The following is a 25,824-nucleotide window of genomic DNA, read 5'->3' as shown; positions in this document are numbered from 1 at the left end:
CCAGAATTGGGTCACATGACTATTCCTAAATTAATCCTTGGCAAAGGGACTAGGATCAATACTATTGGCCAGAATTCATCATCAATTTGCATGGAATTTAGGATGTTACTGAATCAACCAGAATAACATCTAAGAACACTTGGTTTCCAGTTCCTGGAGCAGCATTTCCTTTCTAATGGAGAGCTCCTTATTCTGAGAGCATCTGCAGTGTTCTGTTGGAATCTCACAAAGACCCTTAGCTCTGCTACTGCTGTCAAGGGAATCATACCTGACACTTGAGCAAGAATCTCAGGCAGACCAAGACCGGGCTAGCCACCTGGCCTTGTGAACAGATGAGCACATCTGAGATTTAGATTAAAACCTTGACTCAGCCACTAGCCATGAACATTGCAAGATGCTTATGCCTCTTGTGTTTCATTTTCTCTCTGGGAGACAGAATATTAAAAGCTAACTCATGAGTCTTTTGAGATGATTGAATTAAATAATGTAGCATTTGTGGCACATAGTAGGCACTTGATAAGAGTTATTACTGGTAATAGTGTTAGTATCAGTATAATGAAGAATTAGAAGAAGAAAAACCATTCTCACTATCTTATCCTGTATCCTTTTTCTCCTGCTCATGTTAGGCATTTATTATCCTATTTCCTTTTCAACAAGCTCTGTGTAAACATGGATAATTCTCATGTTTTATGAAAATATGTCTTGAAAAATATGTTTGTCCACAATGTTAAAAAAGGGGCATTGTTAGGTAAATTTTGGTTAAGACCAAATGATAGAAAGTTAATCAACCATTAAAGATGATGTTTGTGTAGCATTTTTAATAACATGGAAAATGACATGTTATAATATTTAAAATGTGTTTCCAAAGTGTGTGTGTGTGTGTGTGTGTGTGTGTGTAATCTCAACTATACAAAGAAAAGTATTCAAAGGAAAAAAGCTTGGGAAAAAAGCACCAAATTTAACAAATTTTGGCTCTCACCAGTCAGATTCCATGTGATTTAGTTTATTCTGTAATTTCATTTTATCTGAACTTTCTCGAGCTTATATTACATATTTAAATAAAACTATATTGGATGTAGAGTTAATATAGATGCACAGAGAGATTTAGACATGTAGATACTATCATTTATCGAGCTCTCACCACACATACCTGGTTTTGTGTTAACTGATTATAGAGGCATCACCTAATAAATTTTCTGCCAGGATCTAGGGGAGTAGGTACAATTAATGATGAAAGTGGATTTCACAGGAGGATGTAAATTACCATTATTACCCGCTTCTATGAGGGACCTGGGACTGGAAACCCTATGTGGCGTTAGTCCCCGACACTCATACTTTGGATCACTCCAAATACCTCATCTTTGGAAAGCAGAGACTCAGAGGTAAATTACTTACTGGGAACAGTACAGAGGCAAGGTAAGTACAGAGTCAGGTGCCCTCAAGGTCCCCTTCCACAAAGAGGGTGTTTGATTTTACGGATGAGTAAAATGGCAGGCACGTTTTGGATTTGTGAGTGCCCCGCAGAAATTGATGTGCCAGGAGGTAAGAAATACCTGGTCTTAGTAGAAATGGAATGGGAGAAAGCAACAGGAATACCATGAGAATCCAAAACTGGCATTTTGATCTTTCTATTATACTGCCACAGAGCTACAATAACTGTTGGCTAATGCTGAGGGAAACTGTTGTACACTTGACTTCTCAGTCCATGGCTTCCTTTCCACACAGTCATGGAGCATCGGCACACTTGCATTTCAGCCCGTGGAACAACACTTGGTAACTAAGGATGGAGGCTGCTTTTTCTTGGAATGTAAGACACATGTGATTTGTTTAAAAGTTAAATCATTAAAAGTACAAATTAAACCAAAACAGAAAGGCTGAGACATACAACCATCCAGGGCCAGCTTTTGTCAGGATAAAATAAAGTACAGCTGGGGCATTTTTAGCACGTTAGTGGCTCTATGAAGGATCAGTAATGAGCCAGGCAGAGGGAAGTCGCCTGAGTTAAATTATACAGTCGGGGTTAAGTCCAGTCTTCTCCATTCTGATGTGCACCAGTATGATGATTGGGCTGTACAAAGGCTTCCTTTGAACTTAGAAAAGCCTTAACTGTCGTGTTGGAAAGAGAGAACTCCCACAAAAATGCACCATGTCATTTCTGCTAATACCTACAGATTTTTGTCTGTGTCGCGTTGAAGAAATACAAATGGAAGGACTATATTTGTTTAGAGTAGCTGTATTTCGGTGACATGAAAAGGGCAGAACCCAGTGACTGTAGTGTACACTGTGCAACACAGTATTTTTCAATGTCGATCTCAAACCATAGATGCTGCCTGAAGCGAAATGTGATGAGGAAGTGAAGTTGGACGTGACATTGACACACTGCAGTCTCCCAGCTCCTGATACGATGACAGCAGAACCTTGAAGACACCTGGGACTCGGTCACTAGGGAAGTCCTCGAAAATCATACAGTGAAGATTACACAGAATATGTATTGTTTCTATCTGCTCTGCACTCAACTCTCTTTCCATTAGCAAAAAACACTCAGATTCTGGAGACACTGCCTTTAGTCTCTCTGGGTATGCTCAGGCTGACTGTCTTTAGTGCCAGGAGTTGAGTACATAACCAGGTTTTGTCAGGTAGAGTCTCACATCTCTCAGGCCTTGAGGCTTGACGCAGGGACAGTGAGATGGCCCAGACAGGGCCCATCTGAGCTGACAGTGCCAAATAAAGTTTCTTTTAAGTTTTTAAGGGAAGATGCGATTTTCTATTTCACCTAGAAATCCAAAGATACAGACCTAGTTGCTGTGGGACAGGGAGGTGGTTACTGTGTAAAAGTAACTTCTTTTAGGCCCAAACAACAAAGAAACACCCAGAAAGTAAAATGATGAAGAAAAACCTTATTCCAAATACATGGAGTGAGCCCCTCACCCCAGCCAATTCTAAAATTATAGTCACATCTGGACTTACTAATTACATGAATCAAGAATTACTTTTTGTTTATTCCTGTTTATGTTGGGCTCCTTTCACATAAACACAAGAATTTGCATTAGTACCAAGGTGTGTATATTGTGTATGAAGTCTGTCTGGAAAAAGTCCAGCCACTGTTAATATAACGAGAATAGTTTGAGCAACGTCAACATAACCCAGCAGCCAAGGAGAGTGGACTGGAATGAGCATGCATGAACAATGTTGACTTCACTGTACTAGTCACTAGAGGCAGTAGATGCCATTGAGTGAGCATGTGTACTATGGGTGTTGTATTCAAAATGAGTGAGTAGAGGACAAATCTGCATCAAATTTCACAATGAACTTGAACATTCAAGTAAACTATTCAAGTAAACTTGAACATTCTGTGTAAACTATTTAGATGATTCAGCAGGCCAAAGCTAGGGGCAACTGGTGACTGGCAGCTTCATCATGACAGTGTGTCCACTCACACATCACATCCTGTACAGAGTTTTTCTGCGAAAGTCACCCAGCTGATTCAGTTCCCCTACAGCCCCCTGTGACTTCTGGCGTTTCCCCAAACTGAAATCACATTTAAAAAGAAAGACATTCAGACTACCAATGAGATTCAGAAAAATATGACAGGATAGCTGATGATGACTGGGAGAACTGTGTGAGGTCCCCAGGTGCCTACTTTGAAGGGGACTGAGGCATCATTGTCCTACGTACAATGTTTCCTGTATCTTGTATCTTCTTCAATATATATCTGTATTTTTCATATTACATGGCTGGATACCTTCTGGACAGACCTTGTATATAGATGCTATGATATGTAATATGTTATACTATATATCATGTTATAATCTCAGAAAACACCAGGAAAACAAATAACCCAATTAAGAAGTAGACAGAAAAACTAAATAGATACTTCTCCAAGAAGACCTACAGATGGCAAATAGACATGTGAAAAGTTGTTCAGCATCACTACTCATCAGAGAAATGCAAATCAAAACCACAGTGAGATCCCCTCATACCCGTGAGAATGGCTCTCCTCAATAAATCAACAAAGAGCAGGTGCTGACCAGGATGTGGAGCAAAGGGAACCCTTTCTCACTCTTGGTGGGAATGCAGTATGGTGCAGCCATTATGGAAAACAGTGTGGAGATTCCTCAGAAATACTACGAATGAAACTGCCTTATGACCCAGAGCTTCAATTCTGGGATTATACCTGAAGAAACCCTAAACACTAGTTTGAAATACACCCCTATGTTCACTGCAGCAGTATTTACTATGGCGAAGATATGGAAGCAATCCAAGTGCCCGTGGGTAGATGAGTGGATTAAAAAAAAAGCTCTGTTACATTTACACAATGGAATACTACTCAGCTATGAAAAAGAACAAAATCTTACCTTTTGCGACAGCAAATATGGACTTATAGGGTATTATGTTAAGTGAAATAAGTCAGACAAAGACAAATACCATATGATTTCACTTATATCTAAGGAACAGAGTAAGCAAACAGAATAGGAACAGACTCATAGATGCAGAGAACAGCCGGTCAGTGTCAAAGGGAAGGGGGGTTGGAGGGGTGGGAGAGAATGGTGAAGGGATTAAGAAGCACAAATTGATAGTTGCAGAATGGTCACAGAGATACAGATCATGGCGCAGGGAGTATAGTCAATAATGCTGTAATAGCTGTGTATAGGGCCGGGTGGGTGCCTGAAGCACTGGGGAGATCCAGCTGTGAGGTGCATGACTTTCTGGACACCAAGCTGTACATCTAACACTAACGAAGAAAGGTTTTTAATGTAGGCTGTAATTGAAAATATAAAATAAAACCCATCTATATTATCACATAATACATCATATATATGATATCTATCTATATAGAGATAGTTTAGATATAGTTTATATCTATAGTTTATATCTTAAGATAAATATAAATAAATATTTATCTAGATATAGATATACCCCCTACTCAGATGTAGAGATGTAGGGGTAGTATGAAGGAGGGTTTTACAACAGTAAAAAAATACTAAAGTGGTAAACTGGCAAATGGCAAAATAGTCTTGTAATGTGCACATCAAAAACAAACAAAAATATCTTCACAGTTTCATTGTCAAGTGGACCCTTCTGTTTTAGAATTAATAAAAGGAGCCAGGATCACCCGTAACATGTTATAGAAGATACTCAGATTCAGTCCCCAGAAAGTGGGGGCGCATCCAACCTGGTGAGCTGACAGCCGATCATGGCATTCGGCAGCCAGTGTTGGTGTAGTTTGTGAAAGAGACAGTGATCACAGACAAAAGCTTGTGCTATGAACCACTGCACTGAAACGGAAAAGACAACGATGTGTTCAAGCTCATCAGAGATTTCTATTAGTAGCATAAGAACAGTGCCACACATGGACTGACCTACACTGAGCATGGCCCTGCTAAGCTGGGGCAAATTCCAGAATTGCTCACTAAGAAGGGAGCACCTCACAGCTTCATCACAGGCTGTATGGTGCACAGTCATGAAAAGGCTGCAAAACCCATTCATCATAATCAATGCTTTGCTTACTGCAGTGAACAGAGTCAACTTCTGAGAACGGTGTGCTCTCAGTTATCATTGATTCCATCCATTTCTTTTGTTAATAAATTGACAGAGAGCCCTGCTTTTCTTTTCCTTCAAGAAGTGAGCTGACTTTCTTATAGACAATTACTCATATTTTTTTCAAATATGCAAAATGAAAAAAAATCTGTTTCCCTGTAAGTGAAACAACAGTTTAGTTGACTTAGAAGTAAGTGTATGGCAGATAAACTCAAATACATAAAGGTACATCAGTCAAACCAGGGTGGACACAATGGTTAGAGTGAAGTTACATTCTTTTATTAGGAAACTCAGTGTGACTCAAAGGACTTGGATGTCGTAATTATTTCACTGCCATTTTTTTTAAAAAAGGAAAGGATAGTTATGGAAAAAGAAGGAATGAACTCTTCACGTGAAGTGACAATGCATTTGCAACATATGACATCTCCTTTCCATGGATGTTTTCACACCGGAGAGAGCAGTGTGGGGGGAAAATGAGTGTGGAACCCTTTGCCAGTATTGGTGGGACAGAGCAGTACATTACAGCAAGTGTGAACTTTTACACTGCTGTGTCCCAAGTATTAGCATCTGGAACAGTGCCTGGCATGTAGTAGGAGCCCAACAATATTTTGTGAAAGAAAGGATGAAGGAAGAGCCCACTGATGCAACACAAGACAATGATACTGAAACCTGAGACTGTCTAATATGCAGAAGCATCATCCTTTCCCACAACTTGCAAAAACAGTGCCGCAGACCGCGGTGCCAGACAGAACCATCATCACTTTGCACATCCAAGCAAAGGCCGGGAACCACGTAAATGTGAGTAACGATGTGTGCGTGTGTCTACTTCAACAAGGCTCCTCATTTTTCCCAGGCATAGACAAGTGTCATAGACAATAGAAAAAAGTTCTAGGAGAAGAAACCTAGCACAAAATAGAAAGGATAGATAAGAAATAGTAAGTTTGACAATATTTCGTATATTACTAGAATTCTTTTGAATATAAAAATATAATGATAAATCTTTCATTGCTTATTCAGGATATATCTAAAAATTGTAATTCACCCCTCAAGGGGTTTTTAGGAAGAGGTGTGAAGACCTATTTTGAGAACCAAAGGCAGGGGGGTGCGGGGAAGGCCGCGGCAGTAAGGCTAGGTACCCCTGATGCGGGACAAGTGAGCGCAGTGGTCTAAAATCCACAGAAGCCGTCAGAAAGTAGAGGCCGGTCACTTGCAGGTTGTATCATGCGGTCCTATCCCACAACCTCTGACCCTGCAGAACCACTCTGAAGGAGGTGGCACACCCTCCATTTAGCCTGTGCTCTGCTCATTGCCCTCTGCTTCTTGCTGTGCCAAGACCTCAGTTAGCCTCGAACTCTCACTCTCAGGGTTCATTTGGGGCAAATCACAGGGTCTGCATCTGTGAGGAAGCCAGGCAGCTGCCAATGGTTGGGCATCTGCCTTTGAGAGTGAGCACTCAAAGAGAGCAGGAGAGCCCAAAGTCAGGGCAACAGGAGTGAGCATGTGCAGGGGAAGTCAAAGATTCTAGGTCTGTGTTAACTCCAACCTCATGAACTGGTCATAGCCCCATAGAAGAATGAATGTAACCCCAGTGCTAGAGTTCACAAAAATAAACTATCACTCTTTGAGTACTCTTGATTTGATTTCCTCAGCCAGGCATAGCTGGAGGAGAAATCCTGTGTATATCCAAGCTGTTTCTCCATCCTTTTCGTGGGCAATACGAAAGCTCATGCACAGAAGAGGAGCTTTAGTTCGCCCACGGAAAATCACGCTGGTGCACAGACAAGGGTGCACTGGCGCCCCTGAGTCTCAGCTCCTTCCCCCATGAGACCTCAGGAGCCACTCCTTCGGCTTCACTGCACTAGGATTTAATTTAATCTTCTTTCCCACTTCCTTCTGTCATGCCATTCATTCTCCATGGCTTTCTCTTCTTACCTGTGAAATCTCGCATTTTTAATTATTCCCCATTAAGCACAATGGATGGCTAGCTCGTGGCTGGTCAAACGGTAGCTTTGTGAATGCTGCTGAGAGAAGAATGATGTCTGAAGTGAGGCAGATGAGGTTTGTACTCTAGGACAGGAGCTGTGGCTCACCTGGGGTGCTGGTTTTCATTCCGGGGGCCACATAAATGAACTTGGACAAACAAATGGTGTTCGGAAGGAATTGTCAACAATCGGGAAGGAAACGAAAATATAGGACACGGAGCCCAGAGAAGAAAACGAACAAAAGGACATGAGGCTAAAACTGAGGTCTGTGAAGAAGCAGCCCATGACAGAAAGATCTTCTTTTCTCAGTAATTTAAAACATTTTAATATATATTTCAATAAATGAAGATTACTTTGTAAAGATCACATCCACACCTCCCACCCAAATAAAAGGCAAATAAGCTTTATAGGAAAAGAGTGAAGTCCTACTCACTAAGAGAGCCCAAAGAAATCTTGCAAAAGCCTCTGAATCACATGACATGGGAGGGAATCAGTAAACCAGGGCCCCCGGGCCCAGGGCAGCCCGCTGCCGTGGCATTGGGACTTACCTCACCCTTTCCCTCACGTACCATCTGTGCCTGCTTTAGCTCTACCACGCAGATCTGAGTGGTCACAACAGAGACTATACAGCCATCCCCAAAACCTACAATATTTACTATCTCTCTGTTCAAAGAAAAATTTCACTCATCTCCTCTGCACAAAAATACCCAAGTGTGCAAATCGAGACCCTGAGAGGTTCAATTTCCTGACTTTGTCTGGCTGACTTTTTAAAAGAGAGTGATCTCTATTTGGAAGCAATGGAGAAGAAAATGATTCGATTTCTAAAAATATTTTGTAGAAACACACCCTTATGAATAAGTACTATAAAGAGAATTATAGCTCGGTGGAGAATTTATGGATTACCTTATTAAAATAATCATGAGTGGGAGGCATTAATATTCCAAGTTTAACTGTTCATAATAGCTACTGCAAAGTCATTTTCATGATCATCAACAAAATATTATTACCTAGTTCTTTTGGCAATACATGGAAGAATTTCAGGTTTCATCTCTCTAATGTATGCATACAAAGCACACTGAAGGAGGAAACGAGTCACTGGAAGTTGCAATTTTTAAGAAATAAATGATAGATCTCTATATAATAAAGCACACTCCAATTTTTATAGAACCTTATTCATAGCCTTGGAATATGTTTGAAAGGTTCAGGCATGTTTTTACTGTACCTGAAGCCAAGTAAGCCTTTTAATTGCAAACATTATGTTCATTTCCATATGCTCATAACTTCCAAGATGGTGAAGAACAGACATTTTGTAAGATTTATTGGAGTGTTATTTCCTGTAGGCATTCATTTGTTGAGTTTTTACGTGATGAATGCATTTCTAATTGGGATTATTTACATAGGCCCCTGGGCCCAGTTAGGGGTGGAAGAGAGGGACAGGGAGTCTCAGGTTCAGTTGATTTTGCATTTGATTGCACACTTTCTGCAGTGGAGCAGAGTTCACATTATGTCATTTCTGCCACAGTTTCGGTGTGATGTAGGTAGCCTTTATGGTTCCCGCCAGCTCTTAGTGTCTAAAATTCCACATCGCAACAAAATTTATCTTTAGAACCCCTGAGTGCATGTTAAAGAACAACAACAAAAAGAATACAAAGAGTTCACAGACCACTAGTTTAGATGGAGGATTTTTTGACTTTTGTCCGTTGGATTAGAATGAGAAGGAAAGAACAAACCTAAAGAAATGAAATTTTTTTCCAAATGCAGATGGTGCCTATCCTAGTGAGGGCCTTCATAAAATGAAAATTCAAAGAAAAAAGTTCATAAAGAGATTTTTTCTGGAACCTGTTTTTGTATATATATATAACATGGGCATTCCTTATCTAAGACAGCCATTATTTTTCGAGCGCCACTGTCAGTCTGGATATCTATCTTGCTGGAAATAATTTGGTAATTCAGACTTAACAACAAAATCAAGAATAGCAACACAAAAATGGTCACATAAAAGTCATGGAAATATCTGACGGGGGCAGTGGGGGGCAGGCTAGGAAGAGACAAGGGAAGGAGGGAAGAAGGACAGGGCCTGCGGAGACAGGAGCCATCCATTCTGGGGAACGCGTGTCCAGCAGAAGTCGCGGCTAAGGCAGAAGGCTGTTTCATGATGGCAGAGAAGCAAGCGTATTACCGGATATTGTGTGTGTCGGCTAAGGAAAGAGGCATTTCCTTTCAGGACCATATTGTTTAACCCTGAAGCCATCTAGTTTTTCAATGTCCTTGTGTGGTCTACGCTAAAACGCCATGGGAAGTTACAAATGCAGGGCCTGCCCTGGATTCTTCCCTGTTACATGAGATACTGTGTTTTGTTTGTCAATTGCTATGTAACAATAGACAACAACAAAAGTAATGGCTTAAAGCCACAAAAATTCATTAATTCTTACGATGCTGAGTTTGGCTGATTGGTTCTTCTCCATGCGGTGCTGGCTGAGGCTACCCATATGGTTCATTCAGCTGGGAGCTCACTGGGCTGGAACATTCTAGATGTCCCTCCAAGGTCTGGGTCCTTGGTTCTGGCTGTTGGCTGGAAAGCCTCAGTTATTCCCCAAGGGCCCTCTTGCGGTCTTCCTGGTCCATTCTTATTCAGCAGCTTGGATCCACATTGTTTTATATTAAAGCGAATGTGGACACTGAACACATCTCTTCAAAGGCTAGCCCTTGCTCTGGCACAATGCTCTTTCTGCCCCATCTGTTCGGCAGGCCCGGCCAGGGTAAATACACTCAGTCACTTGGCAGGAGGACCCACAACTTTCTGTGGGAACCGAGCTCTCTTTGGAGATGCTCTACTGCATCCTGATGAATGGAAGAATTCGGAAAATAGCAAATTATAATCACACAAAACTATTTTCAATGCTTATGTTTTATTTGGGGAGAGGGAAACAGATGAGTAGATGTGCCGGTAGAATACAGCAATGCGGAAATGAGGAAAACTCCCTGCGCTCACAGGAGTTTGGAACTCACTCAGGTGGACTTCTGCAGGCAGCTTCCTTCACTTCTCAGACTTGCAGGATTTCTGCAGGACTTTTCAGAGTTCTCAATATGCCAGTATGCATTGTTTTCAAAATAATAAGTACCTCATATATGAAGAAGCATTCCTAAAAGGATGTGATCATAGATCTCTTTTTTTACATGGAACACTTTAAGGGATGCCTAAATTATGAAGCGTTCAATGGAATGCATTTGGGGGAATGCTGAAGCAACAGGAGAGAGGGCCAGAAAGATGGGACACGTGGCATGTCCTCTGAGATCTTAGAGAACACGGAAAGTAAAGGGAAAGCCTATAAAGCACAATGGGGCATGGAGGAGAATGCCCAGGATTTGGAGTCAGAACACCTGACTTTCACTTCTGAGCCCTGTTGAGTGTAACCGAGCAACTGACTTCGTTTTTCCAATCCCTGGGCCTATAGAAGTGAAATAATGGCGCTATTTTTACATAGATGGCTCAAGGGTTCAGCTGGGATAGGAATTATGGTTTCGTGTGAGGTATAGTTTCCAAGATTTTCATTATGAAAGTACTATTTTTATTATTTTTCTGTTTACCCTATAATCTATGTTTGCTTAAACTTGGTCCACTGTAAGTATTTAAGCATGTACCAGTTATTTTCATTTTTATTAACAACTTTTAAGACAAATTCCAGTTTTGGTCTCCCTGGTGGCAGCATTATAGCAGGATTTTACAACGGGAATTTGGAAGAAGGTAATCATATCTCCTGTTGACCATTTATCTCTTAGCTTTATTCTCAATACTGCTTTCGACAAAAGCACAATGAGGAAGGGAAGATAACAGTCACTTCAAACCACGATGATAGTGAGCCATGCTTTAAAAATGGTGTAAATAACTTTTAAGAGCTGTAAATTACTGGCACCCAGGCAACTGTACCCATCACTAGTTGCCTGTAGTGGTTTCACCTTCCACATTTCCACCAGGACACATGAATATTTTCTTTCCTTTCCCTTTCCTTCTTTTCCTCTCTTTCTTCCTCCCTTCTTCATCTCTCCCTCCCTTCCTCCCTTCCCTTCCTGTCTATCACGTCTGCTAATCTTTTTTTTATTTTAATTGTTGTTCGAGTACAGTTTTCTGCCCTTTACCCCCATCTCAGCCCACTTCCCCCAGCTCTCCCCACCTCCCTCCTATCTCTGCCCCCCTTGTTATTGTCTATGTGTCCTTTATACTAGTTCCTTCAAACCCTTCCTCTCTTCCCCTGAAATTTTCTCTAATCAACAAAACAAACAAGCAAGCAAACTATAACCAAAGACACTGAAATTGAGAAAGGCTGACACCTCTGTCAATCGTGAAGGATAAAGTCATGCAATTCCACTCCATAAGACTGAATGCCTTGATGTCTTGAGGTAAGCTGCTTCAAGACTTTGAATAGTGATATGAGCATCTTCTGCTGTAACAGAATCTGTCAATTTGCAGTTATTTAACAGTTCTTTCTGTTGAGAAATCTAAAAGTTAATGTCACATTAAAGCTGGATTCAGGTCCTGATAGTTCAAACACAGCCTTGTCCAGAAAAAGTCAGCCATTGTTAATATAATTAGAATGGTTTGTACGACATTCATGTAACCTGGCAGCCAAGGAGAGTGGACTGGAATATGCATGTGTGAACACTGACGAATTTGCTGTACTAGTCAGTGGGGGCGGTAGACATCACTGAATGAGCACGTGCACTGTGTGGCCATCACATTAAAAATAACTAAGCGAGGAGAGTAATGAATGTGCATCAAATTTTGTGTTAAGCTTGAACATTCCTCCACAGGAACTATATGGATGATTCAGAAAGCTTTAGTGGATGACACAATGAGTGTAGCACAAATAAAGGTGGCACACATGCTTCAAAGATGGACAAGAATCTGTTGACAGTGATCCACATTCTGGAAGGCTCACAACACGAACACCAGAGAATGTTGAACGTGTATGGGCTGCAACCAACAAAGATCAGTGACCAACAGGGCAAGAACCAGAAGCTGAGCTTGGGGGTTCCAAAAACTACTGTGTCCGAGATTTTGACGCAGGATCCTGGCATGAAATGTATCCCGGCAAAATTCATTCTGTGGCTTCTGCTACCAGGGCAGAAGGAACATCGTGCTGCAGTTGCTAATGACGTGATTCAAACTGCTACCAATGAACCAGATTTCCTCAAGAAGGTCATAGCCAGAGATGAATCGTGGGTCTACGGCTGTGATCCAGAAAGGAAGGCCCAGTCGTCCCAATGGAAGTCTCCTGGTTCTCCACACCTGAAGAAGGTGGGGTGAAGTTGCAGCAAGAGCAAGACCATGTTAACTGTGTTTATTGGTTGGGAAGGTGTTGTCCATCACAAGTATGCCCCTCCAGGCCAAGCAATTAATAAGAAGTACTACCTCAATGTTCTTCATCAGTTGAGAGATGCAATATGACCCAAACAGCTGCTGCTATAGGCAACTGGTGATTGGCAGCTTCATCATGACAGCACGCCTGCTCACACATCATGTCTCGTGCAGAGCTTTTTGGCCAAACATCAGATCACCCAGGTGACTCAGCCCCTGACAGCCCAGATTTGGCGCCCTGTGACTTCTGACTTTTCCCGAAACTAAAATCACTTTAGAAAGGGAAGATATTTCAGACTGTTTATGAGATTCAGGAATATATGATGGGGCAGCTGATGGCGATTCCAACAAAGGATTTTTCAGAGTGTTTGGAAGAGTGAAAGAGAGGCTGGGAGAACTGTGTGAGCTCCCAAGGTGCCTGCTTTGAAGGGGGCTGAGTCGTCATTGTCCTATGTACAATGTTTCTTGCATTTTGCATCTTCTTCAATAAGTGTCTCTATTTTTCATGTTACGTGGCTGGGTACCTTCTGGACAGGTCTCTTACTTTACGGGATTTGTTGGTAGCACTGCTGCTACAGGAGAATGGGGGATCTACCGTTATTTGTACAGTCTTACAAGGTGGTAGGCAAACACCCAGTGGTGTAATATATTCTGGAAACATTGCATAACATTACATGGTTTTAGAGACTTAAAATGTGTATTACCATCTTAAAGTCTCTGACAAGTCCTTGAGCTAAGAAAACATTGATCTTACTGTAACTCAGAATGTTCCAGGAATACCTACCAATATCCAGGAGTTGGGGCAAAGTAGAAGCATTTTGGGAAACTTCCTCTAAAGTTTCTGAGCATTCTTCAGTTAATTAACTGTATTATTACACATTAACAACTTTTTCATGAATTTGTTTTATTTTTGTTTACTACTTCCTGCAAATTCTGTAAACATGCCTCCCCCCGCCGCTGCCCCAATCCCTGGCCTGCTTGGGTTCAGTAGTCGAGATATAAATTATAATTTTGTGTGGAGTGGTTTCCAAGTTTTTCATGATCAAATTACTGTTTTTAGTCTACCAACCTCATGGTCTCATTTTGCTCAACAAATAAACTGCACTTATTAATAGCTCATTTGTTTTCTTATGATTATTAATCAGACACATGCCTTTCAATCAGAGCATCTTACCAGCCTGAGCTAACTAACCACAGCGACTTCATGCAGTTTCAACGACAACAAAAAAGACACTTGTTACTGTTTCACTATTTAAACTGTGAAATATAATTAGGAATATATATTTTTTAAAACATGAAGTACAGCTCACAAACCCAATTCTTGTCCTTGAAACCACCAAGCACGTGGAACAGTGGTTCTCCAACTTGCATGTTGGAGTCACCCAGGGTGGCTTGAAAGAGACAGCGTAGATGATGCCTAAGCCGCATCCCAAAGCATTTAATTCTGAGTCTCTCCAGTGTTTTTTTAAGGCCCTTCAGGTTATTGTCAGTTGAAACGAAGATTAACGCTCTCAACCCCCCGGTAACACTAATTTTTTAAATTGAACACGTGAGACACAGATTTTCAGAGAGATGGAGTTACCTGTGTTGAACCAGAAAGTAGAGGCACTGCCTAATAATGGGTCAGCTCATTCTGTGTCATTGTTCTCTTTGTGAAAAAGGGTTCTTTGGTTTCATCTCCTCTCTTATGTTGTTTTATAATCTTTGCCGTAATTTAAACCTTCCCGAAGCAATCATGTGGGATATAAGTGTATATTAAAGTTTAAAATTTGGATGAGAATCCAGAAACCAATTCTTCTTAGTGACATCACTTAGGGCAACTTATTTAACCTCACCTAACATTTAGTTTCTTTATTTACGTTCCAATCAAAATACCCATGTTATGGGCTTCTGTAAGGATTGGAAAATAAAATAGAAGTCAAAACAGCCAGGACAGTTTTAGGTACATAGTTGGTGTTCAGGAAATGGTAGTTGATGCTGGATTACTAATTCCAAAAGTGCTCTTTTTATTTTTAGGGTTAATGCCAATGCTAAACTTCACATCGAAACAGAAAGTAAGTAGAAAATTTACTTTTAATGAGAATCCTGAAATTGTGACAATATACTTTGATAAATATGTAACATCTCATTCTACCCTGCCAAATATTATCAGAAAAATTCACTGTTTATGTGTTTGTTTGTTTGTTTTTTGGTGGGAGCATTTGTATCATTCAGCCTTAGAAACTAACAGTTGCTCTGATGGCTTCTTGGGTTAGTAGGAATGATATTAACAATCTTCCTCTTTATATTAACACAAATTTGAAGGACACAATGTTGACTGAACACACAGTCTAGAAAGGTTAAACAAAACAGTTCCTTAGTGATGTATTAATACATGTAGAGCTGTAATTTTTTAATTCAGTTTGTTTTTGAGTTAATTTTTATTTTTGCAGTATTTGAAAAATATTCAGCTTTCTGGAGTCAAATCTCTTAATCTTTTCTCATGTCATTTTGTTGCTTAGTAAGTAGAAAAGTCCTATCTCTCCATGATTTATTATTTAACTATATTTGCTTCTTATTTAAAATATTTCTTTCTGAATTTTACATTTAATAATTTAATTCAGTTGGAATTACTTTTAACACATGTTGTGATACAAGGGACTATTTTGATTTTCAATATTGGCATTCAGAAATCATTTGGCATATGAAAGTAATTTTGAGTTCTTTTCACGGTATTTGTGTCATTTTATTACTATATTTAAAGTATGTTACTGGATGTAATAGAAAACGTCAGCATGGCCCATGAGGTTCTCAAAATTCAGAGATAACTCCCTTCTCTGACCTGTAGTCCTCACTACAAGGGATCACCCCGCTGATCCTTGGTTCTGCTACATCCCTTCGTTTACAACTGGCTACACTTACATCCACTGATGCCTCCTCCTCAACTGGCAAGTTTATAAAGAGGAGGAAAGGACATATAATGTCTCTGACAATATTCATAATAACTTCTGCATTGTCTTATTCTTACAAAATTTTTTGAGTGAAACTTTCTCCCTGTTTTCATATCAGACATTCCAAAGTTGTGAGATGTTCAGAATTTGACCAAAATCACCTAGCAAGTAGCCAAAAGTTGCTAATACTGGAATTCTATCATGTAGATCTGTCTTAAGTGAAAGTGCTTCCTTATTTTCAAAATTATTTTGCTTCTTATTTTAGCAAATTCACATAGTCTGTTTGCCAGCTTGGACTTCTCTATTCATTCACACTTCTACATACACATATTACTAGGCATCGCTTATTTACCATGAATTATACCGTGGGTGCTGATACTCACTTAGTTAGGATTTTATCAGTTTCTTCATAAAATGTGTCTTCACTCATCAGCTCGGGGCTGGACACATAGTAGATGTGATAACGATATATGTTGGATGGATGGATGGATGGATGGATGGACAAATGCCATTTGACCACACAGTACTGTCTATTCTATTCTTTTACTTTCTATTTTAGTTATATATATATATATATATATATATATATATATATATATATATTACACCTTTCAGAATAAAATCCATAATAATGTATATATTATCCAAAATAATTGAGAAGGGTTTTTATTTTAATCAAGGTATAGTGTTACCATTGTGTGATATCATACCTTCGAAAGAAACAAATTCTATTCTTTTTCGTATATCCTGAAAAGTTTGCATAGGAATTGCTTCTAAGCTATACGATTATTTACTGCTGCAGCGAAGAGGAAACAAAATCAATTTCCCTCCAAAAATTTATGAGTGGTCTAGATAGGGCTTTAAGCTAATACATCTCTCAAGGAGATCTTTCTATAGACCCTTGCTGCTGCTGTATTTCTTTTAAATTACAGTCCACATTTCCTAATCAGCTATATCCAGACATTAAAGTAAAATTTATGATAAAAACAGAAAAGCCTAAAGTCCTTGAATTCCACTGGTTTGAAAAAACACTTAATGACAAAATCGTCTGACAGTTGATTTTCCCCATTAATCGTGTTATCTCAATATTTTTGTTAGTTAGAGAAAGGAAAGGGAATTTTCCACATTTTATTCGGACGAGTTTAAAGCAAGGAAAGCGTTCTGCATGACTAGCACCAGGAACACGTTTTTAAGCATCTCCCCGCCAGTATCCTTCTTTTAAAGCACACGCCTTTTAGTGTGTTTGATAGCAGGACAGAGGAACAAGGATTTACGTGATCACCACCAATGCTCTCATATGGTAGATCTGGTCCGGATGACATCTTTGACACTGACAGGCGAGATGTGGGAGAGCGAACTACTCCCGTCTTTTATTGCGAATATGAAAAGCTCACTGAAGGGAATTTGACTTGACATCACCGCCTTTCACAATTAAAAGTACGCAATGGCATTGCTGTTTCATCCTGGATAAAATTAGCATTTGACTTGATGGACTTAGCAAAGCGAGCTTCCCTCTCTCCCCCTTTGAGGGCCTGAAGGGGGCAAAAAGTTGGAGGAGGAAGGAAGAACTCACCCGCCTGTCCTGGAGCCACCACATTCATCTCATCTTTCCTGCCTTTAGTGCCCTTGGTTCTCAGGCTTTCAGGCTTGGACTGAACCACACCACTGGCTTCCTGGGTCTCATTTGCAGACAGGAAGTGGGGGGACTTCTCAGCAGCCTCTATAATTATGTGACCCAGCTCCTTACAACACATCTGCTTAATAAATCTGCTGTTATCTCTTTCTCTGGAGAACTCGGGCTCAAACAGGATGCACGCTCATGCGGAAGACCACTGGGCAAACCAGATGAGTGCAAAACTGCCCCGGTTGAAGCAAGGCCGGGGGGGGACCTGGCCAACTCCCTCTCTCCCAGACCTGACCCTAGTAGCTCCTCAACCGCACAGACTACAGTTCAAGCCCCATCGCTTCCTTCTACGGTGGTGGAAACGGACACTGGGAAAAGCTGATGGACCAGCATGAACTGGGGGACTTAACCTATATAACAGCCAAATCAAGGTTTTGTAATTGAGTTTCCATTTTGAGAACTTTGAAAATAAAGTTAAAATATCTTTTTCAATGGAAAGGAACTGGAAACGTGGGAATTGTGTCACAGTGTAGTAACGTAAGAATTTTGGGAAGGGAAAGAGAGGTTGCATTTGTCCCGACCTTCTGATTCTCAGTACAGAGGATTCAGAGAGGAGAATGAAGAAAACCTCATGTTTCCTCCCCTGCCACAAGACGTAGAATAATTTGATATGCTCTAAGTCACTTATAAACATGGCCGAGGGGATAAGGAGTATTATATTTTAAAATTATATGAGTGAGGCTAAGTCCGCTCCTGTCAATTGCTGGTCTCACTGTAAACGGGTACACAGTATTGGCTTCAGTCAGTTATTTTATGAAAGAGGGGCCTGTTTGTCCTCTCATTGGCTCTTTAGGATAATGTTCTATTTTCTTTTTTAAAAATAAATAATAAAAATAAAAATAAGATTTTTTATTTTCCCCATTAAACATCTGAATTTTAAGCAGATTCTTGGACTGGTGGCTCATACCTACCAGCTCACTCAACTTGAGCACCTGTCTCCTCCCCAGTAGCTTTCCACCATGAAGCTCCAAGAGTTTTCCCAATTCAAACACGGGCTTCTTCAGCATTCTGACTTTTCTAACCAAGACATCATGGAGCAGATAAATAGACTGGCAGGCTTTTCTACATCTTTTCCCACGTTTTCCGGAACCAGTTCGTGACCACTGTTTTCAAGTCATTTGTACCTTGCGGGTTGTGATTTCCATCATTTTCTTCTGGGATTCAGGGGCCTTGCTGATACTGAGCATAGGAGGCCTTGCTGAATTCTTTTGGTAACACCAAAACAGGATAGGTGAAGCAAATAACCATCAGTCTTTACATTAACAGGAGCTTCAACTGGGGTCTGCCATTTTTTGACCATGGAGCACATTTTGTCATGGGTAAGTTCCATGACACGGAAATTAGTCAGGCAATGTATGCCCCGGACATCCTCAGTAATTAACCTAAATTTTTAAAATGCAACTTCATCATTCTGCAGATCAGCAAGGCTCACTTCAAAAACTCCACCCTTGAGACCATCAGATGTGATTGTGTTCCCTGAGTCCTCGTGACTAGTGTTGTTCCAGTATTTCTTACACTGAACACAGCTGGGGGTTTCCCTTCATACCGATCTTTCTTAGAAAATGGATCCACCCCTTTTCTCTTGGCTTCCTTTCTGCTGCCTTTCATAAGGCAATTGTTCTTGCTGACCCCATGGTGCTGCTCAGGGAGCCAAAGGGGTCTGTTTTCTTCATCTATGTGCAGATGGCCCAGAGTGTTTCTCGTTTGGTTGCATTGCTTTTGTTTTTGGTATCTGACAATAAACAGAGTATGTGGCTTTACTCTGGCCTCGCTGTTCACTTCAGCCTCTTTTTCAAAGCCAAGGGATGCTCCCTGTTGTAAGGCTCACTGCTGTAAAAAAAAAAAAAAAAAAGGATTGTATGTGTTCTCTAGCCCCTGGCTCTCTGATGCTGTGAGTGACTGGAGAGGATGAAAATTCATAGCTGGACGAACCCTTGCGAGAGCTCTTTGTCACCGAGACCCTGGCGCAACTTTCACTAAGGACTTGTTTCCATCTCCAGGAGTGCCGTTGCCTGCCATCTTCTTTCGCTCCCTGCCCGATAGCCTTCTTGAAGTTCCACACTTTCTTTAAAAAGGAAAACTTCTATGAGGGAGGAGTATTAAAAGTAGCAGCATTTGGGAAAACCCTCCCCACCAGGCACACGATTAAATGACAAGTTGGCATTCAGTGTTAGGGGTGTGGTAGGTTAACAGCTTGTTAAATATTTAGCATATTGCAGAGTATGAACATGGGAAATATGGGCCAAAGAATGGGAGAATCAATTAGGGACCATCCCACTTACAACCGTTTTACTCTAAGTCTAGAGCTTTTCCATTTACCACCTTCAGAACTGGGGCACATGGAAATTCGTCTGAAATTGTGGGAGTAAAATTGACAGTCATGTCTACTTTTCAGAGACGTGACTTCTCATCTGTGTCAGCGTCTTCACGGGTATTTTGGCAGACAGGTGGGAAGGATACCATCAAGAACTGCTTTCCGAATGCCCTACTGTTAGACCATCATCGCAACTCTCTTTTGATAAAGGATGGACAGGACAGGAATGTCCTGTGCTCAGCTCTAGAGAATTTGTTTCCCTCTCATACAAACCGCTTTATGTCAGAACACAAGTTCATACAAAATTAATGTGTGATATATACACCAAGCCTAAGTGACTTAATTTTGGATATAGAGACATTTTCAATGATTACATATTAGCATGTAGACATTGGAGGGCCTCTCAGGAATGTTGGAGCTCCCAGCCCTCCTTCACGTTTTGTCTGAAGCAGGATTTAGAGGTTTTTAATAGACTTCAGAAGGTCTAGAAATCTCCATATATACAGCCTTGCCTGACCTGATTTATTGGTGGATTTCCTGTGGAATTTTTATGCGACACTCGATTTCTCCTGTGGGGCTTGTTAACTCCTGATTGGGTAAAGTAAATTTCCAGCCAAGATTAAGCACAAACAAAGCCAAAATTCATTTATTTTAATAAGGCAAATTGAGGTTCTGAAGGTCTGGTGTTTCCTTTTTTAAATAAACTAGTCTGTCAGGAGATTCTTTGTAAAATATTTGGTGGGAATTAAAGAGAGTCAATTTAATGCTCTAATTTCTGGGTTATTCATTAAAGTTTTCAAATGAAAACTGGTTCTGTGTGCAAGTATTATGTTTGAGTTTCCCCCTTCCTCCTCTGTTTAATGGCTCACAGGGTACACCGCTGGAAGTGTTTCTGCTTTTCCCGAGGCCTGTCGACTCCCCATCCCAGATGCTATCCTCAGCCTCCATACAGAGATGGCATTTCTGCTGATGTTTAACAGATGAGTATGAATTTTCTAGCCAGAGAAAAAACTAATGATATACTTATATTAGAAACTGTAAAAGCTCCTTACATATTTTTCTTCATTTATTTCTCTTTCTCACACACACACAAAATGCCTGTTCTAATGGAATAAGAGATTTTTCTTAGAAAAATGACAACATGTGACAAAGAGGAGAGAACCGCCCAAAGAGACATTTAGGAGATAGACTTGACGGTGGGAGAGGGTTGTCTGGGAACGGAACAGGAGAAGGGAGAAATGAACAGTCCCGTTTTCTGGCTCGAGTGAAGTGATGACGGATTTACATGTGGGAAAGGCATAAAGAAGGGTGGATTCTTGGTTAAAAGATGAGAAAGTTAATAAACTAATATTTGGATATGTTGAATTCAAGATACCTATGGGACATCCAAGAGGTTATGCTGACATTTTAAAATATATATATCTGGAGTACGACAGACAGCTGAAGATGTAGTTCTATATCTGGGAAGAGTGCAGAAAAGTGTGTTAGAAAGTCTGGATATCAAGGCTGTAATGCATACTTTGTCTAGTTTTCTTTTTATGATCTTGACAGTAATCACTCAATTTGTATTTTTGAATGACAAAATGAATGTATAAGTAAATCAGTGTGTGAATTAAAAATATTATTAAAGAGAGGAGTTACATTGTGGTGAATGAAAACAATCAATGTTAAAAAAAGAAAACAATATTTTTAATGAAGAAATCTTTCAGTACTCAATCATTAATTATCTACTTGTCATGTTTTATGCTCACTCATCCAGCAAGTTCAATTCTTTAACAGTTTAGAGTCCTTAACTTTTCTGACAGTTCTCCATCAATCAGAAATTGCCACAACACTGCGTAACAAGCCACTCCAAAATTATGGCCTTAAAATAATAATCACTTATCTTTGCTCACACAGCTTCTTCCACACTGGTTGGGGTTCAGATGGCCTGGCCCAGGGTCACTGGGCTTGGCTGCAGGCTGCAGACTGGATGCAGCGGAATTCTCTCCTGTGTCCTTTACTCTCCCTCACAACAGCAGCTAAGTTTCTCACAGCAGAAGCGTGAGTGGCAAAGACTTATCCTCCAAGCACATTCCAAAGCTCCTTGCATCCTGTCTCATATTATCTAAAGAAGTCAAATAAATGGGCTCAAACCTAGGGGACAAAGAAATTCATTCCCTACATAGCATCATGGAAAGGGGCTGAATATTTTTCAACAACGGTCCTATTTACCACGTTTGCCAAAGTCAGTCCCTAGAGTTGCATGGTCTTGCCAACATGTCAGGTCAGTAAATTCACTACTGGATATTTTTCCTGGGGTGTAATATCATTTCTAAGGGGCATCACTTCCCATAATCCTGCCGAAGGACTCTCTTTACCTTACGGTTTTCATATACTACATGAGCTCCAAGACTAGGAAGTAGATAACTTTATATATTTTCAGAGCAATCGGTCATTAAATATTTCCAAATTTCCCTACGATATTTCTCTTCAGGTTCTCCTTTTCTGCTCCATTCCAGCTGTTCCCCATGCACTGGCTCTCCCATTCCCACTTCCTGAGTTGTACACCCAAACTATATTCAGATTCAGGTCACCTCCTACTCAATTAAGCCTGCATATCATTCACCTTGCCTACTAATGTGCATTTTCTTGATGTCAAACATCTACTTGGACATTGGTTGACTCTTTCATTAACACAGCAAGTACCTATTGAGCCATCCTCAAGGCCACATACATTGGCATGCATGTAAAAAGTGAACCAGGAGAGAAGGACTTTTGGCCCTTGTACTAGTGAGGTCAGAGAGAAAAGAATCATAAAACTAATCTGAGAAATAGCTAAGACAAACAGCTAATAGTGAGTACCATGCAGCAAACTGTAGGGAATGATCTGACAGACCATAAGTGGATGTCTTGCTTCAAATGGGGGCTTGGAAGGCTTCTTTGAAGAGATGACATACAAGTTAATACTTGAATGGCAAAGTGAATACTTGAATACTTCACAAACATGCAAAAACTGCTGAGAAGGACATTCTAGGCAGTGAGCAGCTGATGCAGAGATCTTGGGGTGATAAGGATGGCTTTGGCAAGGCTGAGAAACAAGCAAAACAATTGTGGCTGGGCCATTAAGAGGAAAAAAAAAAGCTTGTTTCATGACATTGGAGAAAGACAGGGAGAAAACCATTCAAGGGCTTGTGGCCAAGGAAACAAGATTTAGATTCCATTCTAAGAATTATGGAAAGATGTTGGAGACTTTTAAAGATAGGACCTTTTTTTTCTAAATTACACTTTGGCTATGTTGTGGAGAACTGATTGCATAAAAGTTGCCAGGTATGGAAGAAGAAACCAAAAATAGGAGGCCAAGGTAGCACTGCAAGGAAAAAAAAGATCAAATTTTATAGTCTGTGTTGTTTTGTTTACTGAAATCAAGAGTTATATTTAGGTATATTGAGTTAGAATGTTCTGATTATGAGGCAGGAGATAGTCAGGAAGGAAGCTCCAGAGGCCCCCCGCAGGGCTGAGGTAGAAAACATCTATACATGACAAACACCCCCTAAGACGGGTTGTTCCTGTTTACTGGGATAACTCTGAATCATAGAATGCGCCTGCGCACTACCCCTGATTCATTATAATATCATTATAATGAAATAACATCGTGGGACTCCCTTCTCCAGTAGCCAATCAAGAAAATCATAGGAAACCACACATGCGCAGTAGCTTTGAAATCCAACTCCTTGTACCTGTGCAGGAAAAGCCCGCCAAAGATTAGCAAGGGGGCTTCTGCCCTATAAGAATAGAATCCCCCAGCCCACGTGCCCCTTTTTTCTCTGCTCAGAGCTGGCCCACTCCCGTGTCCTGTGGAGTGTACTATCACTTAATAAATCTTCCCTCTTTCTTTATGCTATAAACTTTGTGTGTTCAGTTCAATTCTTTGTCCTCGATCACTAAGAACCTGGTTACCTGTGCACACCTGTGACAATTAGACATCTGATTGGAACTTCCAAACAGGTACATGAATTCAAAGGTCTGGAAATCTGTCAAGAGATCAGGGCTATCGATTATAACTCTAGCAATCATGGAACCACTGTGCTGTGGTTTACTTTCAAGGTATGAGGACATTTTGGATTGGGACTCAGGTGGGTGCTAATGCTCAGAGGAGTCCCCAGACAATTGACTTCCAGCGAGTGCAGAGCTCTTCTCGGCTCTTCTGGTGCAGAGGTAGTTCAAACACCAGTTAAAAACAAAAACAAAAACAAAAACAAGATAAGGCAAGGGACAGCTGTCTGCCAAGGTTTAACAGTTCTTGAGTTTGGCTGTACACTACTTAACTAAATGGATTTCCTGCTCCTGCTCTACCCAAACTGGCCACTCCAGGTTATCAAATCTCCCTGGGACCACAGTGTCCTTTCTCACATCCAACTAAGTTCTCCTACCTGTTCTTCTACTTAAAATCCTATTTCTGCCCTTCTCAGTGTCTTCCAATTTTACTCTTTCTTCAGGGTGTTAAGTATGTTAGTTTACAAAACCTTCTTTTATTTCCCCTGTCCCACATTGATATCTCTCACCTTATTTTTTTCCTTTACCATAAAATTCAACACCCTTTCATTGTCTTCTATCTATTTAACTGCCCTTGAGTTCTCAGGTGGTTTTTCTTTGTGGTCAGACCATATGTGGGTTTCTCATATCCTATTTATGAAAACATATTAATGAGAAAAATATAAGCTTTGAAATTAGAGAGCTATAGGCTCAGCTTCCAGCTCCATGCTTTATCAGCTTTGGAAGCTGAGCTAATTATTTAGTGTCTCTAAGCTCCCGGTTCCCTTTCATATTGGTTCCACCTCATAAGGATAGAAACGTAATATTCAAAAACCTCTCTTACAATGCCCTGCACATTGAAAGCTCTCAATCAATATTAGATGCCCTTACTTTCTTCTCCTTTGCACCTGAGCAGAGTCTACCTAAATATTGGGATCGCAGTAAGGAGTCACCACCTGCCATGTGGACAAAAGAAGAAAAAAACATAACTGGTTATAAATTTCTACACCAAAAATTTCTTGTTTGTTTGTTTTTCTACTCTTAACACCCCACTGTGACTCCCTTGATTTTCTGAAATGTCCTTTTGAATCAAAGCGCTGTGTGGCCGGCAATTTTGCACATTGAAGTGGATTGAAATTAGTTTTGTCAGAGAATTCCATGACACCCTCAACCCCCTCCTGGAAATAATTGGAGACACCCTGGGGCATCGCAGACCAGGGCTCGGGAATCACCGCTCTGTGTTGTCTCACTTGTGCTTTTACGAGGACTAAATTGACAGCAGCAGTTCATTAGTGGAGCGTGATTGAATGTGCACGGCTTGCTGATAAACTTGTAAGCACTTGGGGAACCATGAAAAATGCTTTCCTCGTCTCCAAAAAGGTTGAGCAGAAAAGGTCAAAGTGTAGGGATGTATGTGTGTGCGAGTTTAATAAAAATTGATTAGAAATAAGATGCCTTTAGACATCCAATTCGAATAAGAAATTAGTATCAGGACAGCCATTTAGAGACCGCCTCAGTATTTTTTGCTGCTTCTTATCTTGCACTAACTAAAGGTTAAAAAAAAATAATCACACCCCCTACCTCATGTTTGGTGTCTATAGACTTCACATAATTCAAAAAAGAAAGTAATTTTTAGAAGAAGAAGAAGAAGAAGAGGAAGAAGAAGAGGAAGGTGAAGAGAGGACCATGGAGTGTTTACTTCCGTAAACTGAGGAGGACACTTCTCAGTATCAGACTGTTGTGGATGGGTCAAAAAAGGATGCAATTTAGCTCTGACTTGGATACCTGCCCATCACTGGTTTCTGAGGAAGAGCTACCAAAGCCCACCGGCACACACAAAGCCCACCGGCACAGTTCCACAGTGTTTACTAACGATAGATGTCTTAGAGTTCGTTGTTCATTAGGGTTTGCATTTAGTTCTCTTGCCTTTTTCAGGAGTTGCATTTTGAAATAGGTCATCTTGTTTCTCAGGACACCCAGTCAGGAAAAGCACCGGGCAGAGTGAC

The sequence above is a fragment of the Phyllostomus discolor genome, chromosome 12, assembly GCF_004126475.2.
Source record: "Phyllostomus discolor isolate MPI-MPIP mPhyDis1 chromosome 12, mPhyDis1.pri.v3, whole genome shotgun sequence".
NCBI classification, from domain to species: Eukaryota; Metazoa; Chordata; class Mammalia; order Chiroptera; family Phyllostomidae; genus Phyllostomus; species Phyllostomus discolor.
Note: the sequence above shows the minus strand (reverse complement) of the source record.